The following is a 27,951-nucleotide window of genomic DNA, read 5'->3' as shown; positions in this document are numbered from 1 at the left end:
ATGCGCTTTGCTTCAGCAAGAAAGCTTTCAACCAAGCTGAATTTTGTAGGAAAAAAATTTCTCTGTGCATTGACCGCTGACCAATCTTTGAGATTCAAAGAAAGAGAGTGATACCTAAGGATGGCTTAGATTCTTATTTCTGAAAGCCGCCTGTGTTGGTCACATTAGACAATGAAAAGGAAGCATCTCCTTGGCAAACATCATCATTTCCAGGCTTAAATGTCAGCATCTGTGCCTGGTACCTTGACGCAAGCCAACGTATCTCCATCGAAAATACGCTCCTTTGCAATAAAAAGCACTTTGCTTCACGACACAGTTCATACTAATTGCAGCTGTGCTGTATCCATCTCCTTCATTCTTGAAGATCACTGGACTGTTTGACTGTGTTTCTTCTCCCTGCCAAGAGATCTCATTCAAGTGGCTTTCTTTTAAAAAATATTTCATGAAATCTTGCCCTAATATAGCATCTATTTTTTTTTTTCCAAAAGATCAGACCTTCAGCAAAGTTAGGTCTAGAATGAAGAGGAAGAGGAGGAGGAGGAGTCCTGAGAATCGACAGCCTGTTTCAAATGTTATTTCTCATTCTCGGCGGAGACACTGACATGTGCCTTTTGAAAGGGGATACTGTACCTTTAACCTTGACTCTGAATGCATTCTTAATTTGGGATACAAGCTGAGGTTCAAAAATGGATAGCCTTTGGGTGGTGATTGGGGGAGGGGTGTGGCTGGATTTATTTATGAGGTGTGTGGAAAATTTTGACATCACATGCTAGAGCCATTATTCACATGTTACATGACACGAGATTGGCCCTTTTAATGCAGCAACATCACATAAAAAATTTGATTTTGTCCTCTGACAGCAGGCTGGTCCTCGCCTGCTCTCCCACCGCCCCAGCGAAATGTAATCTTTTTAGGTTAAAGGCCACGGGAAAGTGATTGGAGCAGGCTTTCATCAGATCCCAGAAAGCTGGGTTTGGAACGAGCTCCCTCAGTCACCACCAGCTACAGGAGGGTGGGCATCGAGGGCTGGTTGTGAAGGAGTGTCTTCTGTGAGGAGAGCCCCCAGGCCAGCCCAGACCCTGTCCCAGCCCTTCTCCACCACAGCTGCTCCCTGGCGGCCAGGTGAGAAATTGGCAGGGACTCCAAGCCGCTCAATTTCAAGAAACATTCACTTCTGCAGCATATATTAGCCCAGCCTTCTGTCCAATCACGCAAAGCCATCTAATCTAATGAGATGCCTAAGAACCACACTAGAGGGTAAAAGACATCCAACACCTTTAGGTTGCACGGTCCTTTATTCAAAGCATTATTGTTCCCACGATTGTGCTTTGTAACCATGAGGCGATCCTGAAAGGGGACACAGGGACCCTCCCCTTTGCAAATGACAAAACTGAGGCCCTGTAAGAGTAGCCAGTGCCAGACCATTCACACCAAGTGACTGAACCCAGATCTCAGACTCAACAGCTTTACATCTTTCCTATTTAACCAATTATTCTATACCTTTTCCTGCATCCGATGGGAGTCTATAAAGGGCTATTGATTAGATGCTTTTATCTCATTTAAATAGGGTTTCAATATTACATAGAAATCTCTATGATCATCATCCCCCATCTAAACTTCGTGCCTTTCATTTTGAAATAATGTCATGGGGTACAGAAGTTCTCAGTTTATGTTCTAGGTAAATGAGAGGAGGTGCCTCTGTTCATCACCATTAAAAAAGTATCTAAAAATCCTGCCTTCACATGCTATTCACAAACACATCCAGGACTAGTTGGCTGCACTTTTATCGGCAACAAAGCAATCATCTCTTGAAGAGGAAGCTCAGTGCTTGGAATAAGTATTGGCTCAAGCAAACACATACTTCAAACTGACCCCTCTCAGTGTCATGAGCCGCCAGCCAAGGGAGCAGTGGTACAGAGAGGTCTCAGGCTCAGGCCGCAGCCGGGAGTCTGGGAGGAGGATCAAATACCCTGAGCATCTGGCTCTGATACACATGCCAAGAAAACTCTCTCCAGACTCCAAAGACTATTCCCATGACTTTGCTTTGTCTGGAAATCCCATTGCTTGAATACAGCAGATTCATTCTCTTCGTTTTAAGGACCCCACTTGCTCAGGCAGCCAAAGCAGGCCGTTTAACAGCTGCTATTACCATGTTGGGGGCCAAGACCTGAGAGGCCCAAGCTCAGGCAGGGTGCAAATGAGTCCGTCTTCATTGGTTTTCGATGAGCCTGGAAATGCTGGCTTGGCTGATGAGAGATGACAAGAACAGAGAACCACCTTTCTATCTCATTAAAACCCTGAATAGAGAACCTTTCTATCTCATTAAAACCCTGATTGTTGCTAGGAAGAGCAGTACAACGTAACAGGTGTCCTACAGAATCTTGAAGAACAAAAATTGTGACCTCTGCTGCCCAGTTTCCAGAATGACCTGTTCCCTGATTTGATATTAGTCATCAGTCCCTTAACCAACCCAGAATTGCATTCAGAATTTCAATTCTTTGACAACAGATGTTTAAAAGTGTGAGTTAAGAGGTCCCTCTGGGCATGACTGAAATACAATTCTGCCTGGACAGAGGAGGATGGAGTAGACGGCCTCTCCCACTTCCTATTAGATTTCGCCCTATGCTGCTGGTGTAGGTTGGACCCTACAAAATTGCTGATATTTGAATGCTTTGATCTATAAAATTGGCAAATCCATAAGGTTCAGCCTAATACAGCTCTGAATTTGGTAAATAGTTGGGTTTAACAAACAGCCATTGTGTGAATCATAGCAAATTGGGGACCAGCAGAACTTGGGACATTATTTCCAGCAGAAAAACGTGTTATATAATGTCATGATTGTATTATGTAACAAGTACCTAATTTTCTTTTGCCTCTAAAATACAAAGCATAACTTTTTTTATTATTCATGCTCAGAGAAAAAAATACTTATTTAAAATAGCACAAAGTATTACCCAAACCATTAAACCTCTTGCACAGCCACTGCCAATTTAGGGATGAAGATGAGGTCTAGAAGACAGATGCAGAGAGACTCGGAAGTATCAAGTCAACAAAACTCTAGACGCCCAAACAGTATGAAAAAATAACGTTGCTGGTAGCAAAGAAATGAACCAATCTTGTCATATTCTCACTGTTTCTTCTTGCAGCCCATCATCCAAGGAAAACAGCCCAGGCAGTGGAAAATTACAGTTTTCCAATAAGAGAGACCAACCACAGCTTTGTAGTTTTCATTTCAGAATGAGTACACATGTCATGTCAGAAGAGAAACCCTGGCAGGATCTAGAAGTCACCTGATGCCAATGAGAAGAGGTGAGGACCCGACAAAGCTATGAGCCTTAGAGGGTCTCTGAGTCTGTGGTCGCCTCCACATATTGTAGTAATTGGAGTGCAAGGCAGGACAGCAGCAGGTCAAGGTCAGCCAGAGGTCATGGCACCTCTGCTGATGGGCTCCCTAATGGTCCAGATAATGCATGCTTTGGAGAGAGAGTGGGGACAATGACATAAAGAGATGGCAAAGGGGACCCAAAACTGGCTCACAGCTTGTTCATGAAATCCTGGGGTAAAACAACCTTAACCCCTTCCTTGTTGGGGCTGTAACATGTCCTGGATCCCTTGCAGGGAGCTTCCAGGTTGAAGAAATGTTATGTGGAAAAGTGAAGGTCAGGCACCGTGGCTCATGCCTGTAATCCCAGTACTTTGAGAGACTGTGATGGGTGGATCACCTGAGGTCGGGAGTTCGAGACCACCCTGACCAACATGATGAAACCTTGTCTCTACTAAAAATACAAAAATTAGCTGGGCATTGTAGCACATGCCTGTAATCCCAGCTGCTTGGGAGGCTGAAGCAGGAGAATGGCTTGAACCCAGGAGGCAGAGGTTGCAGTGAGCCAAGATCACGCCATTGCACTCCAGGCTGGGTGACAAGAGTGAAACTCCATCTCAAAAAAACAAACAACAACAACAACAAAAACAGAAGTAGTGAAGCACTGTTTATGCAGGCCAGTTGTAGCATCCAAGATGTAGCAGCCAGTGCAGAGGCGAAAATTACTCTGAATTTTAAAGAATCGGGTTACACATTTGCAGCAGTCTCCTGACCTGCTCCTGTAGGACCACACCCCTCATGAACCTGTGTTTCTGGAACTGCAGATAGCGACAAATGGCAGAGGACCTATAGGTCCAACACAGGCTGCTGGTTGAATGTTTAGGATTGTCAAAATGCAAAAAGTCAGTTCTGCAGAGGTGCAGGCCCAGGGAAGTCATTGGAAATTATAAATCTGTGATGGCCAGAGAATGGCTGAAATTTTCAAGTATGATTCATCATATGACAACGAAATTCAGAAGCCAACCAGGGTAGAGGCAGGGGCTGGTAGAGATTTGGATCTACACCTGGCTCTGCATGACCTTCAGTTTCTTCATCTAAAAATCACAATAATAGGAATTACTTGTGGATAAAACATGCTCATGTATAGGACAAGCCTTCTGAAGATTTTTTTTTTTTTGAGATGGAATTGCACTCTTGTCTCCCAGGCTGGAGTGTAATGGTGCGACCTTGGCTCGCTGCAACCTCTGCCTCCTGGGTTCAAGCGATTCTCCTGCCTCAGCCTCCCTGGGCTTACAGGTGCTCGCCATGACATCCAGCTAATTTTTGTATTTTTTTAGTAGAGATGGGGTTTCACCATGTTGCCCAGGCTGGTCTCAAACTCCTGACCTGAAGTGATCCACCAGCCTTGGCCTCTCAAAATGCTGGGATTATAGGTGCTCACCGCACTCGGTCCTTCTGAAGACTTTCAATAACTGTAAGGTAGTAATATCACTGTTGTCACTACTATAATGTTCAGACCAATTGTGCATTCAAGACTGGGCTTTGGTTTGTTGTGTTACTATTTATTGAAGTAATGAGATGGAAAACGTGGTCTCTGCTGGCATCGGAATTCCTCCAGAGGGCGGGGAGGGGAATCCTCTTTTTAGGGAAGATATTCTTGTTGAGATGCTTGGGGGGAAGGTGAGACCTCGAGGGCATGGGTGAGAAGTTAACAAGGTTGGGGGTAGCTAAGCTGAAATGCATTTAAAACAGGCCGAAATTTAAGGAGAAGGTGCATGTGAGGAAAAAAGGAAGAGGAGAGAGAAGAGACACCCCAAAAAATAGGAAATGGGAACCCAAAGCATAAAAGGACCCAGATAGTGATCCGTAAATTCTCCAGTCTTCCCAAAGTTTCAGTGCAGTCTACACACAAGCGCACACACACACACACACACACACACACAGGCACACATCTTGTGGGAATGGTTTGTCTGAAGGAAATTCAGGAAGTTGGCTGAGCTCCTCAGCTCTGTTGTACATCACAGATGACAGAAGGACATCAAGACAATTTCCAACATGAATCGATTCAGCAGAAGCACAAGTGTGGGGCCAGGGGTAACCACAGGGTGCTTAAGCCCTTTGGAAATGTACAAAAGCACCATGAAGGGCATCTCATTCTCATGGGACATGTTTGGAGGGGGATGGAGCTTACCCACCTAGAGATTTTAGGACACAAAAACCCTGCCTGATGTCTGAGTCATTATACAAATTCTTTGGCATCTTCAAATGTCCTGCTAATATTAAATAATCAGAAACAGACTCCTAGAATACAGCTTTCCTAAATCCATGCTCCTCAGAGGAAGCTGCTCCAAGCATCAAATGTCATCAAAGCTGCCCCGAACCTGATGTGTCTCTTTGGGTGATAGAGGTAAGACGGGAAGGCAACCCTAAGAAACATTCCACTTCTCCGACCCTCAATCTCTTTATATACAAAATGTCAATAAGTAATAGCCACTTCAAAGAACTGATACAATGACTAAATACGCAATATCTACAAAAGTGTTTCTGAACATGGGAAGATGCTACATGAGTATAAATGATGTGTATCCTATTTAAAACTCCATAGGTGAATTCCTAAGTAGGCCCATATTACGAGAGCAGATAACATCAGGCATGTAGGGTGGGGCTACAGAGCATCCAGATAGCAGAGTTGGAATTGAGGCAGGTTTCTTTGGCCTTCCCTTGCAGGCAGCATTCTCAGCTGCAAAGGTGGAGAAGGGAAGAGAGATGCTGGCTGTGCTCGGGGAGCTGGTACCCAGGCTCCTTGTGCACCTGTTGCTCACATCCCCTGGAAACAGCAAAGACTCCACACTGAGATTCCCATGGGAAGAAAAAAGCCTTCCCTCGCTTCCTCTCAGGAAGAAAGGGATGCAGGAAAGTGACTTCATTTGGGCTCCAGTTCTTCCTTGAAACCTCCTGAGCAGAAGAGGAAATAGGACAGAATCAACCCCAAAGGCGATCTTCTGTCCTTTTGAAATTGCTTCCAGCTAAGCAGTGAAGAATGTGGGAGACAAAAAGCATCTCACTCTCCCATTTAAAAGAATCAAAAGTCCCAATATTGACTTTTGTCTTTCATTACCAAACACACACACAGGACACACATAACACGAATAATAACAACAATGACGAGGCCAGGTGTAGTGCCTACACCTGGAATCCCAACACTTTGGGAGGCTGAGGAGGGAGGATCTCCCTGAGATTAGCCTGAGCAACATAGCAAGACCCTGTCTCTACAAAAAGGAGTTAATTTTTATATTACAAAATTTAATATAAAACAATGTTTAATAATTATTTGATGAAATAATTGTTTGATAAAACAATGACTTCTATATAAATCATCTACAAATATGAGAATATCACAAACTCATAAGCCTCAGACATGTATTTATTAAAGACTGCCATCATGGCGCAAGACTGCTTTTTGTTGGCCCATAAATTACTATTGTAATTTTTTTTTTTTTTTTAGATGGAGTCTCACTCTGTCGCCTGGGCTGGAGTGCAGTGACATGATTTCAGCTCACTGAACTCTCCACCTCCCGTGTTCAAGCAATTCTCCTGTCTCAGCCTTCCAAGTAGCTGGGACCACAGACGCACACCACCACGCGTGGCTAATTTTTGTATTTTTAGTGGAGACAGGGTTTCACCATATTGGTCAGACTGGTCTCGAACTCCCAACCTCAGGTGATCCACCTGCTTTGGCCTCCCAAAGAGCTGCAATTACAGGCATAAGCCACTGCGCTGGGCCTACTATTGTAATTTATGTTGTGCTTTTTTTCCTTCTTCCTCCTCTGCCTCCTCCTCTTCCTCTTTCCCCCTGTACTGAAGCTTGTCCATAAATTCTACTCATGCCAGTTAAAGTTAGAATAATGAAACATCAGGGTTCCTCCAAGACCACAGCCCCTGGGGCTTTCTCAATTGGTTTCTGAGTCTGACAGCACCATGGCCGTGTCATCCTTCTGAACTGCCCAACTCCACCTGCCCCTGGGCACCTGACCCAGAGTCAGCCAGCCTCCTCTGGACTGAAGTTCAGACTCCATCTACTCCCAAGAGAAAAACAGTGCCCATCCTTCTGTGTACGAGCAGGCCACGGGGAAGGGACACTCTGCTTTTTGATGATGGTTTCTGACACACTGACTCTGTAAAAGGCCCCTCAGCTCATGCGTCTCCGTTCTTCAGCCACTTGCCAGCCCTGGTAGTTATACACACGAGGCTCCTCCCTTTAGAGTGCAATAACTATAACCTCCCCATAATGAGCAAAACCAACAGTGGTGACACTGCCTGGAAATGAATGCTACCACTTAGATTCTAATAAAAGAGAAGTTGGAACAAGCTGTACCAGGTGCCTTCTATTTGTACTTATATTCAATTATATAGCATATGTTTTTAGTGGAATTGTTAAAAAGGGATTTGTTTATTTTCATCGGCTGCATCTTTTATCCCCACTGGTAAAACAAAATCTTAGTTACTGACTCAGGCCCCTATCTCTGGTGCCTGAGCAATTCAAACCAGTTCAATGCAATTCTACAAATATTTATTGAGCTCCTAACACAGGGAATGACCAACAGATATTTTCTGAACAAATAAATGAAACAATATAATCCTCTAAGGTGGGAGGTGGGTTAAAGGGGTACACACAAAGGTGGTGATCAATCCTTTCTTCTGATAGATACTGGTCCTCCAAAAAAATTGGTTTGCAGCTAATTCTGCCAGCCAGAAGACAGCATAAACCAGGAAACAGTGGACTAGATCAAAAACTCAGGGCATGTGAATTTGAGTTTTGACACTGCTGCTAATTACTACATTATTCCTGGGCATATGATTTCATTTCCCTGTGTTTCCATTTCCGCAACCACTACAAAATGGGTGCAGAAGTCCAGACCCTCTTCTTGCTCTAAAGCTTGGCTCTGAATTACCTTTACAAATTTCAGAAGCGGTCAGCATCCCACTGATATGGTGATACATGTGCTGATGGGTCTACTTGACCCTGTTTTTTTTGTAAGTGAGGTCATTGATGTATCTACAGTTGTCATAATTCCACAAAGACTCCTAGTGTGCAACAACACGCGATGCAACTTGGGTGTGTTCATTTTACTTTCTCTGCCTCAGTTTTCTTGCCTGAGTGAGTTCCTCGTAGCTCTCACATTCTGGCTTTGTCTAGTAGCTTAGTCAAAAGAAGGGCAAGGAGATGTGTGTAGAGGTCTACAGATTTGGATCTCTCCTCGCCATTAGAGGAAGAGCCCACCTGAAAGCTTGCATCCTGAAGTCATCCTTGTATATGAAGGACAGTGCGTTAGTCCTATCAAGGGGAACAAATGCATCAATGACCGTAGTGATGTGCCAAAGTCCTTAAAGCCCCGGGCTGTGGAAACTGTGCCTTAACAATATGTTAGCTGCAAAATGCGTGACCTTAAAAAAAAAAATTAAGTTGATTCTTCATACAACCCCACTCCCAGGATGACGGTATCAAACTGTCAGAGATATTAGGCGATTCTGATGACCTCTTAAGGAAAGAAGGCCCAAGAGCTGACAAAGCGAAGGCCATCAAAAATGTGACTCCACAGGGAAGGGAGGGGCCAGGGAGCCCCCACGCCACACTCTACATATTTTGCTATGGGTGTTTCCCAGTGTAAGCAATGGCTTGAGATTTTCGGACATGTGAATTTGTCTTTTGATGACCATGACTTTCAAAAGTCTCACTTTGTGGTTGAGAGAATCCCCAGTATTTTCTAGCAGAAGCATTCCAGACATTGATGATAGGACACAAGGTGTTTGACTGGCAGGTGAACCTACACTAAACTCAGGGAAGAGAATGAGAAAGGAGAGACTAATACAGGTCGCAGCTCTGTCTGGGGTAAGTGACAGCACTAGACTCGAATGTCACACCGTAGGCACAAAGTACTACAAATGGACACTGCTCTACCCTTTTTTGATGGACACCAGAACTAAAGGTTGAAGAGGGATGTTTTCTAAACAAGACCAAAATAACAACAGACATTATTACAATAAGCAGGTATAGATTACATTTTATATCCTTATAGTAAATTATCAACAAAGCATTATGATTTCTTTTTGGTTTTGTTTTTTAATGGAGCCTCGCTCTGTTGACCAGGCTAGAGTGCAGTGGCACAATCTCAGCTCACTGCAACCTCCACCTCCCAGGTTCAAGCAATTCTCCTGCCTAAGCCTCCTGAGGAGCTGGGATTACAGGTGCCTGCCACTATGCCCGGCTAATTTTTGTATTTTTAGTAGAGACGGGGTTTCACCATATTGACCAGGCTGGTCTCGAACTCCTGACCTCAGGTGATCCACCTGCCTCGGCCTCCCAAAGTGCTGGGATTACAGGCGTTAGCCACCATGCTCGGACAACATTATTATTTCTAATATGCGAAGCTCCTATTAACCAATAAGAAAGAAGAACTCAAAAGCAAACAGGCAAAGATACCAGTAGAAATGTGTAGAACAGGAAATGCAAATAGCCAAGAAAGGGAAAGATACCCAGCTCCAGAGACGGCCCCGCAAATGTCATTAAAGCAACAATGGCATATCAGTGTTGAGGTATGTTGAGTTGAGGTATATTCAGTATTGAGGTATATCAGCTGTCATTGTTGACAGAACTTAAGACACTGATAATACCTAGTGCTGGCTACAGTGTTAAGAATGAAAGTACTCCCATATATTGCTGAAGGAAATAGAAATTGCTACAAGATTTAAGGAAAATAATCAAGTTGTGCTTATTAAAGACTAAAAACTCACTTACCCTTTGACATGATAATCACATTTATGAGAGCCTACTGAACAGAACAGAAGTAACAGCACAAATACATAAGAAAATATGTAGAAGGATGTTTATTTAATTCTTGAATGTTATGTTTTAAAAATCTTGATTCACCTAAAGCCTTATGAATAGGCAAATGGGTGTCTACATTTTGTTAGACCTATTCTGCAATTACAATTACTAAAAAGAACAAGACTTGAAAAGATGTTCTTTATATATTACTAAGTTTTTAAAAGCACATTTCAGAGTAATATGTGTAATGTCAGTTTTATAAAGTAAAATAAAAGGAACAATTTTTCTGCGTGTGTGTCTGTGAACAAAGATAATGATATAGAAAGATATCCATCAAATTACTAGAAACAGCCAGGCGCAGTGGCTCATGCCTGTAATCCCAGCACTCTGGGAGGCCAAGGCACGCAGATGTCTTGAGCCCAGGAGTTTGAGAGCAGCCTGGGCAACATGGCAAAATTGCATCTCTACAAAAATACAAAAATTAACTGGGAGTGGTGGCACACGTCTGTAACCCTAGCTACTCGGGAGAATGAGGTGGGAAGATCACTTTAGCCTGGGAGGCTGAGGCTCCAGTGAGCCGAGATTGTGCTACTGCACTCCAGCTTGGATGCCAGAGCAGACCCTGTTTCAAAAAACAAAAACAAAAACAAAACTAGAAACATAAATTACAAGGGGTGGGAGGAATGAGGATGAAGAGTAGAACATTAGTTATTTTCTATACACATATTTATATACCTTAGTATTATTTCGTTTGCTACAATTAAGATGTAATAAAACAGTAACAACAAAATGAAAATACTGAAAAACAAAAACTACACCAAGTTCTAACAGTTTTACCAATAAGATCCCTACAGATGGCAAGCCACCCAAGGATGGCCGCACAGTCCAAAATGGCACCTCTCACATAGGTGATACCCAGTAAATGTTTGTTGAATGGATGAGCATTAAGCATTCAAAAGCCCGAATTAAATGCAGTTGAAAGAGGTGTAATTTCAGGGGCCAAGGGAAGCTTTATCCACACCTTTCTTTCCCTTCTCCATCCCTTAAGAAACAACAGCTTAGTATCTAGAAACTCATTTGATATAATTTACAACCCTCAGACGCCCATTAGAAGCTTCTAGCATCATGGCAAATATGAGTCTCTTATTGAAAAATATGTGGATCTTGCACAATGCCTGGTCCCACCTGGGAGAAATGCAGCTGCTTCTATTTCATTTGGGGTGAAAACTGTGAATACTTCACCTTTCTGACATACTCTAACATCACTGCAAAGTCATTGTATGTTTTCTCTAAACTCTGTGAAATCTTCTATGGCCAAAACACTATACACATACTACATACACATTTACCATACCACACACCACACCACATACACATACACACACACACACACACACACACACACACACACACACAAACACCAGAGAGAGAGAGAGACCCATATATTTATTATATGATTATTTATGGTTTCAATTCTTAAGCGAGTATACTTCATGTATTACCTGTTGCTCCTCTGACACAATTTGAGAAAATACCATAACTACAGCTGTCATTCCACCTGCAAAACTTTTTCATAAGTACCTGTTTATATATTCTGATCTATTTTTATTTTTATTGTATTTTATTTTATTTTTTGAGATGGAGTCTCACTCTTGTTGCCCAGGCTGGAGTGCAATGGCACAATCTCGGCTCATTGTAACCTCCGCCTCCCAGGTTCAAGCGATTCTCCTGCCTCAGCCTCCGGAGTAGCTGGGACTACAGGTGCCTGCCATTATTTCTGGCTAATTTTTGTATTTTTAGCAGAGACGGCGTTTCACCACGTTGGCCAGGCTGATCTCGAGCTCCTGACCGTAGGTGATCCGCCTGCCTCTGCCTCTCAAAGTGCTGGAATTATAGGTGTGAGCTACCGCGCCTGGCCATTCTGGTATGTTTTTACACATCTATCTTTCCATCAAGACTGCCACCTTCTAGAAGGTAAGCACTGTGATGTTTTCATCTTTGCACATCATAGATGCTCAGTCACCGTTCGTGGAATGGATGAGTGGGCCGATAGGTGGAAATCACTTATTCATTCGTTGATGAGACAAACTTGTTAAGTACCAATGATGTACAGGGCACTGCCCTAGCAATGAGACATAGCAATGGACAAAATAGTCAAAATCCCTGCCCTTCTAGAGCTTGTATTCTAGTGGGAGGTCACAAAGAGATGCACATATAATATAATGCCGGGTGGCATGTAAAGAAAAGGACAGCAGAGTAAAGAGACAGAGGGTGATGGGGGTACTTCTTCAGCTCAGGTGGTCATGGAAGGCCTCTCTGAGAAGGTGACTTGCTCAGAGACTTCCATGAAATAAGGGAACATATATTTCTCCATTCTCAGGCTGCTAATAAAGACACCTGAGACTGGGTAATTTGTAAAGAAAAGAGGTTTAATTGACACACAGTTCCATATGGCTCAGGAGGCCTCAGGAAACTTACAATCATGGTGGAAGGCACCTCTTCACAGGGTGGCAGGAGACAGAATGAGTGCCAAGCAAAGGGCAAGCCCCTTATAAAACCATCAGCTCTTATAAGAACTCACTGTCACAAGGACAGCAGGGCAGAAATCGCTCCCGTGATTCAATTATCTCCATCTGGTCCTGCCCTTGACATGTGAGGATTATTGTAATTCAAGGTGAGATTTGGGTGGGGACACAGAGCCAAACCATATCAGAGCACATATGGAGTAGAACATTCCAGGCATAGGCAAGAGCAAGTGCAAAGTTCCAGAGATAGGAGCGTGACTGGCACAACTGAGGAACAGCAGGAAAGCCAGTGTGACCACAGCACAGTGAGAGAACAAGAGATCAGAGATGGAGCCAGAGTGAGATGTGCAAGGCTCTGAGGTCACAGCTTGAGTTCCGCTGAATAGTGTTGGCATTTGGGGCAATATGGGGAAAGTGGGTCAGTCCTTGTACAGATAAACAGTCAGGTTTTCCCAAGAAGGGCAAGCTTAGGGGCAGGGCTGGGACGGGGATTAGTTGTCAGCCCATAACATTGGTTGGTGGGGGGGTCAAGTAAATCAAATGAGCCCCAATGTGCCATCCCACACTAAGTTCTCAAGGCCTCCCCACTGACACTTTGACCTTTGCTTCCTCATTGTTTGCCCTTTTTTAAAATCATCATTTTAACAGCCTTTATGCAAAATGTTACACTTTTTAAAAATCGGTGAAGCATGCCACTTTTCGAGACCAAAGGGAACCCTCTCCACCTCCCCAAGCCCTCTCCAGCTTTGGCACTGCCCTGACCCTTGTGGGGGAAATGGTTATTGGCTGTGAACTAGAAGGAATTCATCATCCCGTCAGCAGATCTGAGCCTAACTCAAGGGAATGCCAGCATTCCATCCAATCCCACCAACCATGTGATGGGGTGAGGAGGATGGAGGAAATGTCACTGAGCTTCTGGTCTAGAAGCAGGTGCAACATAAGCAAAACCAAAACTAAAAATAGCTGTCATGGAAATGTTTTAGTGGGTACAAAGAAGCACTGTGAATTCAGAGAAAAGGAGTGGCCACATCCAGCAGGAGCACCCCAGAAGAGGCAGCAGGGACCGCTGGCATTTCAGCTGTGGATGCCTCTATTATCATAGAAGTTGCCCCAGAAGTTGAGTCGTGTGAATACATCATTTTTCATTACTCTACAAGCCTGTTCTCCCCACGTGTGACACAAGGCCATCTGACTACCAGTACCTTTTGACTGAGTCTCCCTCCCTTCTTCCCTCCTTTCTTCCCCACTTTCTTCCCTTTTTTCAGCCCAAGAGCATTCAGATTCACTGACAGCCAAATTTAGGAAAATGCCCAAGATATGTTTTAGAAATATCTATAACCATTAAGCTAATTGCACCAACATAATCTGTTAAAAGTTGCTAAAAATGATCCATGGTCTTGCTGTGTCTCTCAGGCTAGGGTGCAGTAGCACAGTCATAGCTCACTGCAGCCTCCATCTCCTGGGATCAAGCAATCCTCTTGCCTTAGCACTCCCAAGCAGCTGGGCCTACAGGCACATTCCACCATGCCCCAATTTTGTTTGTTTGTTTGTTTGTTTGTTTGTTTTGGTAGAAGCAGAGTTTTTCCATGTTGCCCAGGCTGGTCTTGAACTCCTGAGCTCAAGCAATCCACCTACGTCAGCCTCCCAGAATGCTGGGATTACAGGCGTAAGCCACTGCACCCAGTCAAAGTATCAATTTTCTAAGGAAAGACACCCCACCTACCCACCCATTCACATGGGACTCTAACGTCTTTTTTTTCCAACGTACATTTTGGACGGGCATAGTACCAGGCCCTGTGCTAGGTTACATGTATCCATCGAATCTTCCTAGAAATCCCCATGAACTTTGTACCATTATTACCACCATTTTACATTCAAGGATCACTTGCCTCAAATCACATACCTACAAATGGAGGATTCAGGGTTCAAAACGAGGGTATAATGTCTGTGCTAGGGGGCTGACACTCAGAAACCCTAACTCTCAATATCAACCTTTCTATGAAGGGCGGAGCAGGGGCAGGAAGACGTGGGCACCTAAGAGTCCTGTTTGCTTCTTGAGAACACTCCATGAGGAAGGCTTTGGAAGAAAAAGGGGAAAAAAGGTTAAAACCATCTACTTGGATCATGAGCGCATGCTCATTTTCAAAATAAAACAACTTCTTTGTGAGAATAATTGAGAAATAAATGTGGTAGGGAGGACTGTTGAATTTCATTTTGGTAGAGAAACTGATGGTAGTTGAAATTCTTGTTTTATTGCTATTGTTGTAAGTATTGCTATCCATGTTGAATAGTTTCAAATATCAGACAAAAAGAAGAGTTTGATGTGTTAGAAAGCCAGCCTGTAAGCTTCTGTGAGTGAGGAGTCCTTCTACTTTATGCTTCAGGTATATAGAAGATGGATGGATACATGAATACAAGGTAAGGCAAGAAATAGACACCCACAAACACTGTCCAGTGTGTGGACAATGGCACGCTAGTCAGCATTCGATAAATGTCAGTTGAAAGGAAATGAGCTGAATGAATCTGAAGGTGGCATACGTAATGGGATGAGCCTGGGTAAGAGATTTAAGAGCTTGAAGCAGACACCCTTGATTACGTGATGTACAACCATTTCAGCATGTTAGTTTAGAGGGGAGGGGAAAGAGGCAGTGGCTTAAGTTTCCAGAGCCAGAGGAACAACTTAGAAGAGAAAGAATTAAGAGTGGAAAGGGAGCACATAGTATGCAGAGTATATAACCTACAAGGACAGTAACCTAGCATTCTGAGAAACCTTAGGATAGAAATTGCTGGAAAAAGGAAGCCAGTCCTGAGGACATCCAGAAGTTTAAGAGTCACAGCAAACTACTATGTAGAGAAGCAGCATTGATAACAATTGATTATTGACCCAGTGCTGGACAGATTTTTGTTCTGTCATCTGTGTTGTTTGGCTTGGGTTTGTTTCTGAAACGCACTTGTAGTAAGCATTAAGTGCAGTGTTTTCTAAAACAGGGGTTGATGGGAAGATGGGAGGAGGTGCCAAACCACCGATTCCTGCTCTTCTTTGCTGTCGGAATGGAGGTGACCCTGCCACAATCTCAAGGTGCAGGTAGAGTTCCCGGGAGGAATTAAAAGGCCTCTTTAAGGCTACTCCTGAGGCTGAAACCTCTTTTCAGTGACAAGCATCATCAAAGCTGTAATGCAGGTCGGCTGCACCGGGCAAATGCAGCATACGGTGATGCGGTAACCTCCCTGAAACGGCAATGAAAATGCACCTGACCCAGGGAGGTGCCACTGTGTGGAAGCCTGCCCCTTCCTCAGTAGGGAAAAGATGGCCTGACCTGCAGCTTCATTCAAAGGAGTCCACGTCCCCTCACCTAGGTTGCAGCAGGTCCCGTCATCCACACAGAGACTCCAAAGCCCAAGCTGGAGCTGTCACGGATTTATGAGCTCCTCTCCACATGGCTCTGTCTGTTTCACGGTGCTGCTTCTCACTGAGCCTACTTCATCATTTAAATTATTAACAGTGAAAGTGCATTGACTGGGAGAGTCGGTGGAATACAGGATCCTGAAGAGGGTGGAAGGGCCTCAATACAGTTTCATCCCTCTCATGCGACTCACCCTCACCAGTCTCCAGATCTGGGCTGCTGAACAAGCAAGGAATAAACAGAGGAGATTTTTAAGGAAGTTTCTCTTTAGGCTCTACTGATTAAAAAAAGAAAAGAAAAGAAAGAAAAAGCTCCATTACTTAACTTAACGTCATCCCCATCCAGCCTTCCCTGTGGCCACCTACCTATGCTGATATTTTATTGCTTTGCTTGGTAGCAGTTCAAGGGAATAAAAGCATTTTCTTGCACTCCACACATTGCAGTGCCTAACTCCTCAGCCCTTGCAACAAAGAGGCAAATCTAAAATGCGAAGGTTGGCCACATGTATTTTGGCCTTAGGATGAAGTCCTGGCTGTTACAGTCTTTATATGAGGCTTAATATTCAGTATTTATTTTCCAGGTTGCCCTAAATCCAGGCACAGCCTCCCCGCCACCTCCCCTTCCATTGACCCTGTTAACCCTGAAAAGAAAGTTAAATCCTATGACTCAAGCCTAGCCTTGCAAAACTGAAGCTGTAGCTCTCAATCAAATAGTCTCTTGCCATTTTTAATAATTGGAATGGGGATTAATCTTGGGAGTATTTGGGCCCCTGATGAAACATTCTCTTTCAGGGAAAATCAAAATTTTCCTATTTGTATAGAAAGTTTACAAATAAAGATTCCTTAACAAGGTAAGTCTTTATTTATTTGGTTATTAACCTGGATAACCTCTAAGGGTTCTGAAATCTAATGATTTCTTTGAGTTGCATTTGTCAAGTTCTTACCATCTTGCCAAATTACTTCAGGCAACAGCAATATCTAATGTTTTTACAGCATTTTATAGAGAGTTTTTAAAGCACTTTTACACATTCATTATCCTATTTAAGCCTTAATGCAACCCTATACATGATGGTATTTATTATTCCTGTTGCAAAAGAAGAAATGGAAGCTCAAAGAGATTAAAAGCCTTAGCTAAGGTCATTGAACAACAACAAAAAAAAAAAATGGAAGAGCTTGAACTATCAGGGAAATCTTAGAACTGAATTCAAGTCTAGACTCTGTTACTAAACAGCTGTATGGTCTTGAGTACATCACTCACCATTCTGAGCTTGTCTAGCTGTAAAAGAGGTTAGTTAACTAGCTGATCATCTCCATGGCCTTCCAAAGCCCTAAAATTCTACTACTTTTACTATACACCTATAACGAATAAATAAAAATTTACTATATACCTATAATACTAAATTCTTCCTTTCTCTGGGCCTCATGCCTCCATCCAAAAATAAAAGGATTATATGAACTACACAGGAGGCCTGAGATTAAAAACAATCAGTGTGGCACACTAAGGAACTTTAAAAATACAAAGATATCAAACGGAAAAAAAATTTTCATGATCCAAAGCTCAGTGCATGGTCACATTATAGTGTGACAGTACCAGAACTCTTACCCTCCACTGACATTTTGTTAATATTTTTGTCCCTCTGTTGTGATGAAAACCAAGATAGAATTTGCTTTAGGCTTTAGTTTTTGAGACCACAGCTAGCTCTTACCTTTCTCCTGAATTAGAGCCCTCCATTTGAGACATCTGTATCTACCTTGGCCAAAGCCCCACCAGCCCTTCTTTCTGAGTGATCTAAAAGTGATAGGGACAGCCTCAATTTCCCAGGTCACATCAGTGCCATAGTTAGTGGCTAATACCCATGAAAGCAAAGTTGATCTTCAGTCCCTTCCTTTTTTTTTTTTTTCTTTTGAGATGGAGTCTTGCTCTGTCACCCAGGCTGGAGTGGCAGTAGCACGATCTCAGCTCACTACAACCTCTGCCTCCCGGGTTCAAGTGATTCTCCTGCCTCAGCCTCCGGAGTAGCTAGGACAACAGGCACGCACCAACACGCCTGGCTGATTGTTGTATTTTTAATAGAGATGGGGTTTCATCATGTTGGCCAGGCTGGTCTCGAACTCCTGACCTCCTGATCCGCCCACCTCTGCCTCCCAAAGTGCTGGGATTATAGGCGTGAGCCACCGTGCCCGGTCCCCTTCCCTTTCTAACAGGCAGGAGACTATCTGTCTCATAATGACTTTGTTCCCTCTGTTGTGATGGTATCTTTTGGCAGTTCAGTGGTTTTCCACCATTTGGGAGACATGTCCAATTCCCAAGCCTCACTTGGCTCTGACCATCTCAGAACACAACTCTAGTTGAGTGTTTGTGTGTGGAGACCGTGCTGAACTTTTTATCTGCATTTCATCTTTGCAACGATTCTCTTACTATCACCATTTGTGGATGAGAAAACAGAGGCATGAAGAGATTAAATAACCTACCCCCAAGGTTATATGGCTAATGAGTAGTAGAGTCTAGAATTCAAACCCAAACAGGCTGATTCTGAAGCTTATGGTGGTCTTTACCACCACACTGTTGCCCACTCATTCACTAACCAGGGCAGTGGAGACATCTCCAAAGGGCTGTATTCTCTAGATACATATTCCCCATCACTGAAAGGATGCAAACATGGGCTGGGCCTCCACCTGGCTTCAAACACTAAGCTCCCATGGCTAAAACTCTGTCTTGGAAACACTCTCACTTCCCCTTTGGGTGTTCTGTCTGCTCCTTATATCCTTCCTCTGTCCTCCTGGCATAAAACATTTATTTTCTTCCCGTGCTCCCATTACACTGCTTGCCCTCCTATATTTACCACAATACACTATAGAAATTGTGTTCTTCCTCCTCTAGAAAGTCTTGCAAACTGGCTGCCTTCGTTGACCCCTGATCATAGACATGTTTGTTTGGGCAGCTATTACATTATAATAAACAGATGCGGCAGGGATCTCCAGTCTGCCACAGTCCCCTCCACTCCCTATTGCCTCATCCCTACCAGGTCACACATTGGTATGAGCTGTCTGCCCTCTGATGGAATTGAAGGTTTAACCCTGTAAGAACTAGCCCTTTTCTACTATAGACTATACTTTATTCATCTCAGTATCCTCCTAGCATAGCAGCCTCGCATACTACCAGAAAAACAGCTCAATAGATGTTTGATAAATGAGTGAGTGAAAGAACAGATGAACACACGAAGACTGCCAGGCAGCCTAAAGATCCACCGGCCACAAAGGTGACAGATAAGGCAGCAACTCTTTGGGCAGCCTTAATCTCTTTATGCCTGTTAACTCAATTTATAAAGCAGAAATGATAATACTTACCTACTTCTCACTAGGGCACCACATGAAATAATTAGCTAATATCTACAAGGCATTATCTGCACTAAGTGGTAGATATTACTCCTACTGTGAATGCTCAGCTTTGGGCCTCCAAAGAATCTACTTTAAATAGAGCTGGAAAACTAAACAAGATTTAGCCAGTCTTTCCTTCTGGTTCTGCAAATATTCAGATACCGAACTAGGAATATGTAACACCTTTCTCAGAGCAAACTGATCCCTTGCTGTCTCTCTGTCTTCTCTCTCCCCATCCCCCTGCCAACTGTATCATCCCTCTCTCTCTCTCTCTCTCTCTCTCTCTCTCTCTCTCTGTCTCTGTCTCTGTCTCTTTCTCTCTCTCTCTGTTAAGGTAATGTTTGGACTGGAGACAAAATGCACTAATAAGCGAGCCAGGATTCTCAACTGGGTGAACTGCAATGTCTGAGCAGCACACTAGTTCCCCATAGAGGACAGTGGTCAGGACTGGGGGCCTCTCTCAATTCTGGGCATGTTTCATCTCTTGATCAGGGAATTGGTTGCATAGGGGAAAATCAGTTGAACTGCATACTTATCATTTGTGTGTTTTTCTGTAAGTACATTTCCGTAAAACTGAAAAAAAAAAAAAAGGAAAAAGAGTAACTCTTGCAGTCTGAAAAACAATGGGCATTGCATACCCCTTCCTTCATTAAACCTAGAGACATTTACCCACTCATAGTAGGATTTTACCAAACACAAGCTCTCTGAAGCAGACACTCCTCTGCAGTCCATCCCACAGCACTCATCAGACAGCCGTAGCTCTTGCACCATGCCAGAAATCTGCCTTGCTAGCCGTGCCAATGGTCATTAGCATAACCTGCTTCCTTTTCCTGTACCTCAGACCCAGTAAGTCCTTCGATACTCAAGAACTCCTTCCAGGAGCGGAGACACAGATCATGGCTATCAGATAGGTCCCTTGGCAGCTCAGCTCCAGGCAAGATTTGTTCCCTTGTTTGTCTGGAGCTTTGGTTTTAATTTGTAATGTTTGCTTAATCTACTATTAGTTGGACTGAATTTAATTTAACTCATTGTAGCAATTCATTTCTTTCAATCTCCTGTTATTGGGTATCACTCTTAAGTTGTAAGTGAGTTTGCCTTCCCTAATCATCATGTAGGAATCTGTTGGCCCAGTTATTTCTCTTTGCGAGTAACATCTGCAATTAAAAATGTATATAATTGCAGAGAGAGCAGAGTGATGAGAATGCTGAATGGGATCTGTATCTTCCATTTTTTTCATTAGCTTTTATATTTTAAGTGAAATCAGGCAAAGTGCTGGTAAGGAGTTACTTCCTCTCCCACCCCCACCATTGTCAACTGCCAAATGGAGAGCCAATAAATGGTAGCCAGACAGATTCTCTTTCTCACTCTAAAGCCATAAAGCCAAAACCAAACACATAGCAATGATTTTTTAAAGTTAAAACGAAACAAGACCTCTAGCTTGGCTTATAGCCAGTCCCAGCTTTCAGATGGTGACGATCATTCTAAATTTAGAGGAAAAAGGAATCATGGGTCTTTCTTCAAAATTTAATTTTAAAACTTGCTTCACAGGTAGACTTTTGGTAAAGATGCCTTTACATACCAATTTTAAAGTGATAGTGATAGTTGTTTAAGAAAGCTTAACACAATCTTACTTACATAGTTCACAACTTTTTTATTTATTTATTTATTTATTTATTTATTTATTTATTTATTTATTTCTGAGATGGAGTTTCACTCTTGTTGCCCAAGCTGGAGTGCAGTGGCGCGATCTCAGCTCACTGCAGCCTCTGCCTCCTGGGTTCATGTGATTCTCCTGCCTCAGCCTCCTGAGTAGCTGGGATTATGGGCACCCACCACCATGCCTGGCTAATTTTTGTATTTTTAGTAGAGATGGGGTTTCACCGTGTTGGCCGGGCTGGTCTCAAACTCCTGACCTCGGTGATCTGCCCGCCTTGGCCTCCCAAAGTGCTGGGATTACAGGAGTGAGTCATCACACCCAGCCCAGTTCACAACTTCTTAAAAGTACAGCTCTCATCCCACACATACTGAAACACTAGGATTTATCATGTTGCAATCAAGTCAACTTACTCCAAAATCTCTGAAGAGATGTTTTTAATCACTATACCTACAAGTAGGTGATAATCACCAATATTAGGAAATTTTTCTCCAAATATAATGGGAAATGCTAGATAGTGTATAACATATGGATGTAAACACATGCAAAGCACTTAACCCAATGCCTAGCTTATAGAATGCACTCAACAAGTAGTAGAATAATTAGAACAATGCCAATTATAATAGCATCTATTGTTACTATCCAGAATATCTCATCCAGTTTGACTTCTTCATTTCTGCAGTGAAACAAATTACCAGGCTGTGTCTTTTCACAGCTCACGCTTCCAAACAGAGTAGGTGTTCCTTCTGATCTAAGTATACCAGAATGTCTTTCACCAAGGTTGGTGACTCCTGTAGCCAAATCTACCCTTAGTGTAAACCTGAACTTGGCAACAGAAAACCCCATGCAGGATATGGCCCCTAGGAGACCATGAGAAGTGACCTTCCAACACTCAAGCTACAGGGAAAGTCTTTCCCTTAATTCGAGCTACATTGCACATTATGTCAATTGCGCAGAATTTATCTGGAAGAACCGATATAAACCGAAATCTTACATACTGTTTACCCATTTTCTGTCTTTTTTTTTTTTTTTTTTCTTTTTGGAGACAGAGTCTCGCTCTATTCACCCAGGCTAGAGCGCAATGGCACAATCTTGGCTCACTGCAACCTCCTTCTCCCGGGTTCAAGCAATTCTCCTGCCTCAGCCTCTCGAGTAGGTGGGACTACAGGCACATTTCACCACACCTGGATAATTTTTTTTGTATTTTTAGTAGAGACAGGTTTTCACCATGTCGGCCAGGCTAGTAGCAAACTCCTGACCTCAGGTGATCTGCCCACCTCGGCCTCCCAAAGTGTTGGAAGTATAGGCGTGAGCCATTGCACTCGGCCTGTTTACCCATTTTCTAATCTCCAGTGAAACCAACTTCATAATGGCTGTGGTATTTCTTCCGAGACACTATGATGAATGTGACATCATCGGGAGACTTAGGGAAAGCTATGACTTTTCAAGTAACTAAAGTGGGTGACCCTCACTATTTTGTGGGCTCAATAGCTGTGTCTTCATCTATAAAAATAAAATGCTAGAGACTGTATCGGACAGGAGAGATCTGGAATATGGATCTAGGTAAACAGCCAGCACAAAAATACCCCACTAATTATGTTATGTATGCATACACATATACATACGTGCATTGGTGGAGCTAGATCATCTCTTTCAGCTGCTACGTTACATTGAAGTATCTGATACTCATTTGTGCAGAAGATATTTAAAGTCTAATTGTGAAAATGACTCAGTCATGAAACATTAAATAATCTTAATGTATAAGCTATGAAAAGGAAGTCTGTGAGAAAGGGTTAATTTTGCCATGTGTATTCACAGGCAAGTGAGCGTGACTTGAATCTAGGTTATGGATCAGCAAACTAGACCCCTGAGCCAAGTCCAGACTACCCCCTATCTTTATAAATAAAGTTTTATTGGAACACAGCCACTCATTCATGTATGTATCATCTGTGGCTGCTTTCACTCTGCAATGGCAGAAATGTGCAGTTATGACAGAGACTCTATGGCCCACAAAGCTGAAGCTATTTACTATCTGGCCTTGTACAGAAAAAGGTTGTTGATCCAAAAAAGGCTGAACAAAGAAGATTTTAAAAGAGATGGAGGTGAGAGAAAAAGAGTGAGGGCTGAGTCCTAGGCAGGGGTAGGGACTGAATAGGCGAAGCGGCTTTCCAAACAGAGAGAAGGGACTGGGCAATTGAATGGATACAGAACTGGGCATTAGAGGACCCGATTGGATGGTTTGAAGCAACGAAGATGAACTGGATTGAGAGTAGGCACAAGCCAGAGAACTGTGGACGTCCATACCCAGATGACTGGGCTTGAATGGGCTTGACCATGGGCAGTCGGCCATTAGTGAGGGTTTCTGAGGAAAGAGTTGACAAAACAGAAGATTTAAAGAAAGGTCCCCACATCCCAGGAGACATGGGACTGGACATAATGGTATGAGTAAGGGAGACAGTAGGAAAGATGGAACTATGTGGCTTGTGATTACTGGGTTTGGGATGAGGAATGAGGAGGAGTAATTAGGGCTTACTTAGGGCTCCCACCCTGGGTGACCAAACAGCTGACCACTTTACGTGCAGCCACATGCATTAGTGCATACGATTTCTTGAGCTAACAGTGAAATGCGTGCCTGAAAATTTCATACCATGACTCAAGTCCAAAGCAGTTCTAAAGAACAGGGCCAGTGATTTCAGTGGCTTATTTCACACCCCTGCCTCCCCAACCCTTCTAATCAATGTAATGCATTGACTTATTCAACATATTCTGGAGAGGGCAAAAAGCAGCAGTTTGCTACTTCTCAAAGTTGTTCTGACAGGTCAATATCCTGTCATCACTAATCCTGCAAACCTTTTTAAAGACTTCAAGTAAATAGTCAGCTATTATCATCTTTCAAGGAGTTTCTCTACCTATTCTCCTTTTCATGTTATAGACACCCTAATGGCAAGTCTTAAAATCGCAGTTCTGACAGGGAGATTGGGGAGTTCGAGTCAATTCTTCATTTTTCTGTTTGGTCTGAAAAGGAGTTCCAATAGCCTTAGGAACATCTATTTGGTTCCCTCGCAAACAAACAGGCCTGGTGCCCATGACTCCTCTGTTATGAGGCTCTCCTCCTCCCTGGAGACGAGCAGCATTCCTGTTGCAGAGCGCTGGACGTTGTTCTGGGAACCCTCTGCCCAGATACTCATTAGTACTGCATTAATCTGTAAACTCCGAAAGAAACGCCTAGTTCACCTCGCTCTTACTTGATGTACTTGAAAGGTCTGGTGAATTTATGGCAGGATAATGTGGAGCCCAGCACCTATTTATGAGTTGATCATTTGTACCAAACCCCCCTCAAAGTGCTAAGGGTTACCATTCAACCACGGCCTGCACTCATGCCACGGGAAGGCCAACAAAGCCAAGTGTATGAAAGTTAAAAGCATTAATAAAAGTGTGACTTATAAATTACTTCATCTTTGTCACCCTTTTTGAAATGGGGTGAGAGAGGCCAGGGTAAATTTATTTTTTAAGTGCTTTCTGAGACCCGAACGGGTCAGGCTTGAAATGCTGTAGTCTATAAATCATTCTTTGCAGATCTGGGGGATGCTGCAAGCATCACAACATTAACAAATATTGATTTATTTTATCATTTGCAACTGTTTATAGTATGACAGATCCTACCCCGAAAAAGCAAATACTTAGAGGCAATGTAGCTAATTAATATCTCTTGTAAGGGGGAAAAAGGGAAAACTTGGCAATAGGATTTCAGCTTGTATGGAAGTTTGTGGCAAGGTGATTTTCATCAGATTGGCTGACATTAACTCAGCCCCCACCCCAATACCATGGAGATGGATGGATTTCACGCTAAGCAATTCGATGTACAAATGGCATATATGAGAGGTCCTGTCACCAACACAGCATCATTATACATGATATCAACCAAAGCTCCTGTGAAGCTCAAACCTAGAAAAGGGTCAGCGGGGGTTTCAGACCCCCAGCCGCTCTGCTAAACTTGGTATCAAAGCATTAAATAAGCAGACACCCACACTCAAATTCAACCTCAGGTTCTAAAGAGATTTATCTGGGGTCCCTGCTGATGCAATGAAGGACAATTAACAAAAATGCCTTCAAGGCAAGGGAAATGAAAGTCTGCATTGTGCTGGAAAGTGTTCCCGGCTCTGCTGCGCTTTCTCAAACTGCACTTTGGATGTGTTTTCAAACTGAAATTGCTCACAATTTGGGCCTTCTCCTAACAGGCAACAAAGGGCTGCAGACCGATTAGTCAAAGAAGTTCAGGGAGCTCTAAAGTTTCATTGAGACAAACAACGACAAAAACACAATCTATTACTAAGAAAACCTGATTTAAACTCCTGACAACAATTAATGTATCTAAACTATGTGGGGAGAACTCAATGCAATAATCATAGATTGGTACTTTTGTCTGAAGCACAATGAAGTTGATCTCTGTGTCCAAGCACATCTTCAAGTCTCTCATAAAACTGGGTGCTCTTTACGTGGGGCACTGAGATCAATGGTACACCATGGATCTAGTAATTGCGATGCACTCAATTACCAATGGCATAGCAATGACTGAGATTCCCTTTTAATCGTGTGGCCTGGGAAAGTATCTCCCAATGGCAATGATAGCTGAGGCCAGAACCAAGATTTCTCAGTCTCAGCACTATCGACACTTTGGGCTGGATAGTTCTCTGTTGAGGAGTGGGGCGAGGCGTCTTGTACTGTAGGATATTTGGCATCATCTCTAGCTTCTGCCTACCAGATGCTGGTAGCAAACACCACCACCCCAGTGTGACAGTCAAAAGTTACAGCAGTCATTGCCAATTGTTGTTAGGAGTAAAATCTCCCTTTGTTGACAACCACTGGGTTAGACAAAATAACTCAAAGATTTTCTATCAGCTCTTTCCCACCAGAAAATCTTCCTTGGCCACAAACTTTAAGTCTTAGGATTCTAAATGTACAACTTTGGGCCACTCTGTGGTCTAATATTGAACTATGTGGCTGTACCCGTTGATCTTAACCACTATGAAGGGAAGAATCAAGAAGAGACTTCCAAGAACTAAAAATCATTGTGTATAAGAGGAGAGAGAAGAGAAAAATTAGCCACCATAAGGCAAGAATGAGATTGGGAAAAACAGTTTCAGTGATGTGGGTCATGCTCCACAGGGATGACAGCTCGTAGGTAAGAAGAAAGCACATTCAGAATGTCACCTAGTATAACTTAGTCCAATGGACTAATGCCAGAGTTGAATCCTAAGACCTTCCCCATATTTAAACCAAAAAAGCCACTGCCCTCTGGCCAAGTGTAAAGTCTTGCTGCATACTGGCTGTGGCAGATCTTATTTTCCAAAGATGGTTGCAACAACGTCTCTCATCCCACCAACTCTTCTGCAATGTGACCTCACCATGCCCTTCATAAGGCGTTGAGGTTTATTTCTCCACCTCCTTGAATCTGGGTGGCCACATCTGACCAATGCAACATGGTGGAAGTGACACAGGGCCAGTACTGGGATTAACTCTTAACTGGTTGGTGGCTTCTGCTCCCTCTTTCTTGGAATGTCCGCTCATGGAACATTCCCTCTCAGAACCCAGCTACCATACTATGAGATTCACAGTTTACATGGAGAGGCCACGTGGATGATAGGTTCTGGTCAAGTGCACATTGAGTTTGCAGCCAGCCCTATGAGTGAGTCATCTTTGTTACCCAGTCCAATCAAACCCAAACCCACACATGACTCCAGCTCCAGCCAACACTTGAATGTAACCCCCTGAGAGACTCCACGCAAGAACCGCCCTGCTCAGCCCCATCAATTCCAGACTCATGAGAGATATATAATAATGGTTATTTTAAGCCACCAAGCTCTAGGGTAGTTTGTTATACGCAATATATAACTGGAACATCAACCACACTGATATTTCTATGAAGCTAAAGACAAATGTGTTCTACTCCCAAAGTTATTGAGACTTCAATAACTTTGAAACTTTTGAGACTTTCCCAGGCTACACTATTAAAAGGGAATCTCAGTCATTGCTATGCCATTGGCAATTCCAGAGACTGAAGTCTCAATAACTTTGGTAGTAGAACACACTTGTCTTTAGATTGAGATTGATCAAAAAGAATTAACAGACATCCTCATCACCCTATTTACTGGATGCACAATACTTTCCATTTGTTATCACATTTCATTCTTGTAGTCAACTTAGGAGACAACTACTATTATCCCCCTTGACAAATGATGGGACTGAGGTCTAGAGAGCATGAGTCTCCTTGCCAAGGCAACACAGTCAGGGGGTGGAGAAACACAGATTCAAAAACAGTCTGACACCAAAGCCTTAATTTTACCACTAATCTGTGGACAGTTTTAGCCCCAAGACAGAAGACATGGAAGCAGAGATGAATCGGTAAAATGTTATACTCAGGGAATTCTATCAGAGAACGCTGTCCTGTGACCTGATTTCCAGCGTCATAAAATCAGCTGTTGTTCTTTCCCATGGACGGGCAGAGAGGTCTCTTCTGCTTTAGGGAATGTGGTCAGCAGTACACTGAGGAGGCATATGGATTAGGTACCATCTCATGGAATTTCTAAAGGGGCACTAGAATCAGAAAACCCCAGTCTTTCAAAGAACTGATCCTTAACCTTCTCAGCATCTCTGCAACTTAGCTATGCCTGTGACCTGTTGGGTGGCCTTGGGCAAACCACAAACCCTCTATGCCTCAGAGTTCTCAGCTGTAAACTGGGAATTACCCTGACCCCTCAGGATTGTTGTGGCAACTTGAGCCAATGTAACCAAGTGCTCAGCGTGGTGCTGGCACACAGGGGCACTTAAACCTGGTAGCCTGCC

Source organism: Macaca nemestrina, chromosome 18 (genome assembly GCF_043159975.1).
Source record: "Macaca nemestrina isolate mMacNem1 chromosome 18, mMacNem.hap1, whole genome shotgun sequence".
In the NCBI taxonomy this organism is placed as follows: domain Eukaryota; kingdom Metazoa; phylum Chordata; class Mammalia; order Primates; family Cercopithecidae; genus Macaca; species Macaca nemestrina.
Note: the sequence above shows the minus strand (reverse complement) of the source record.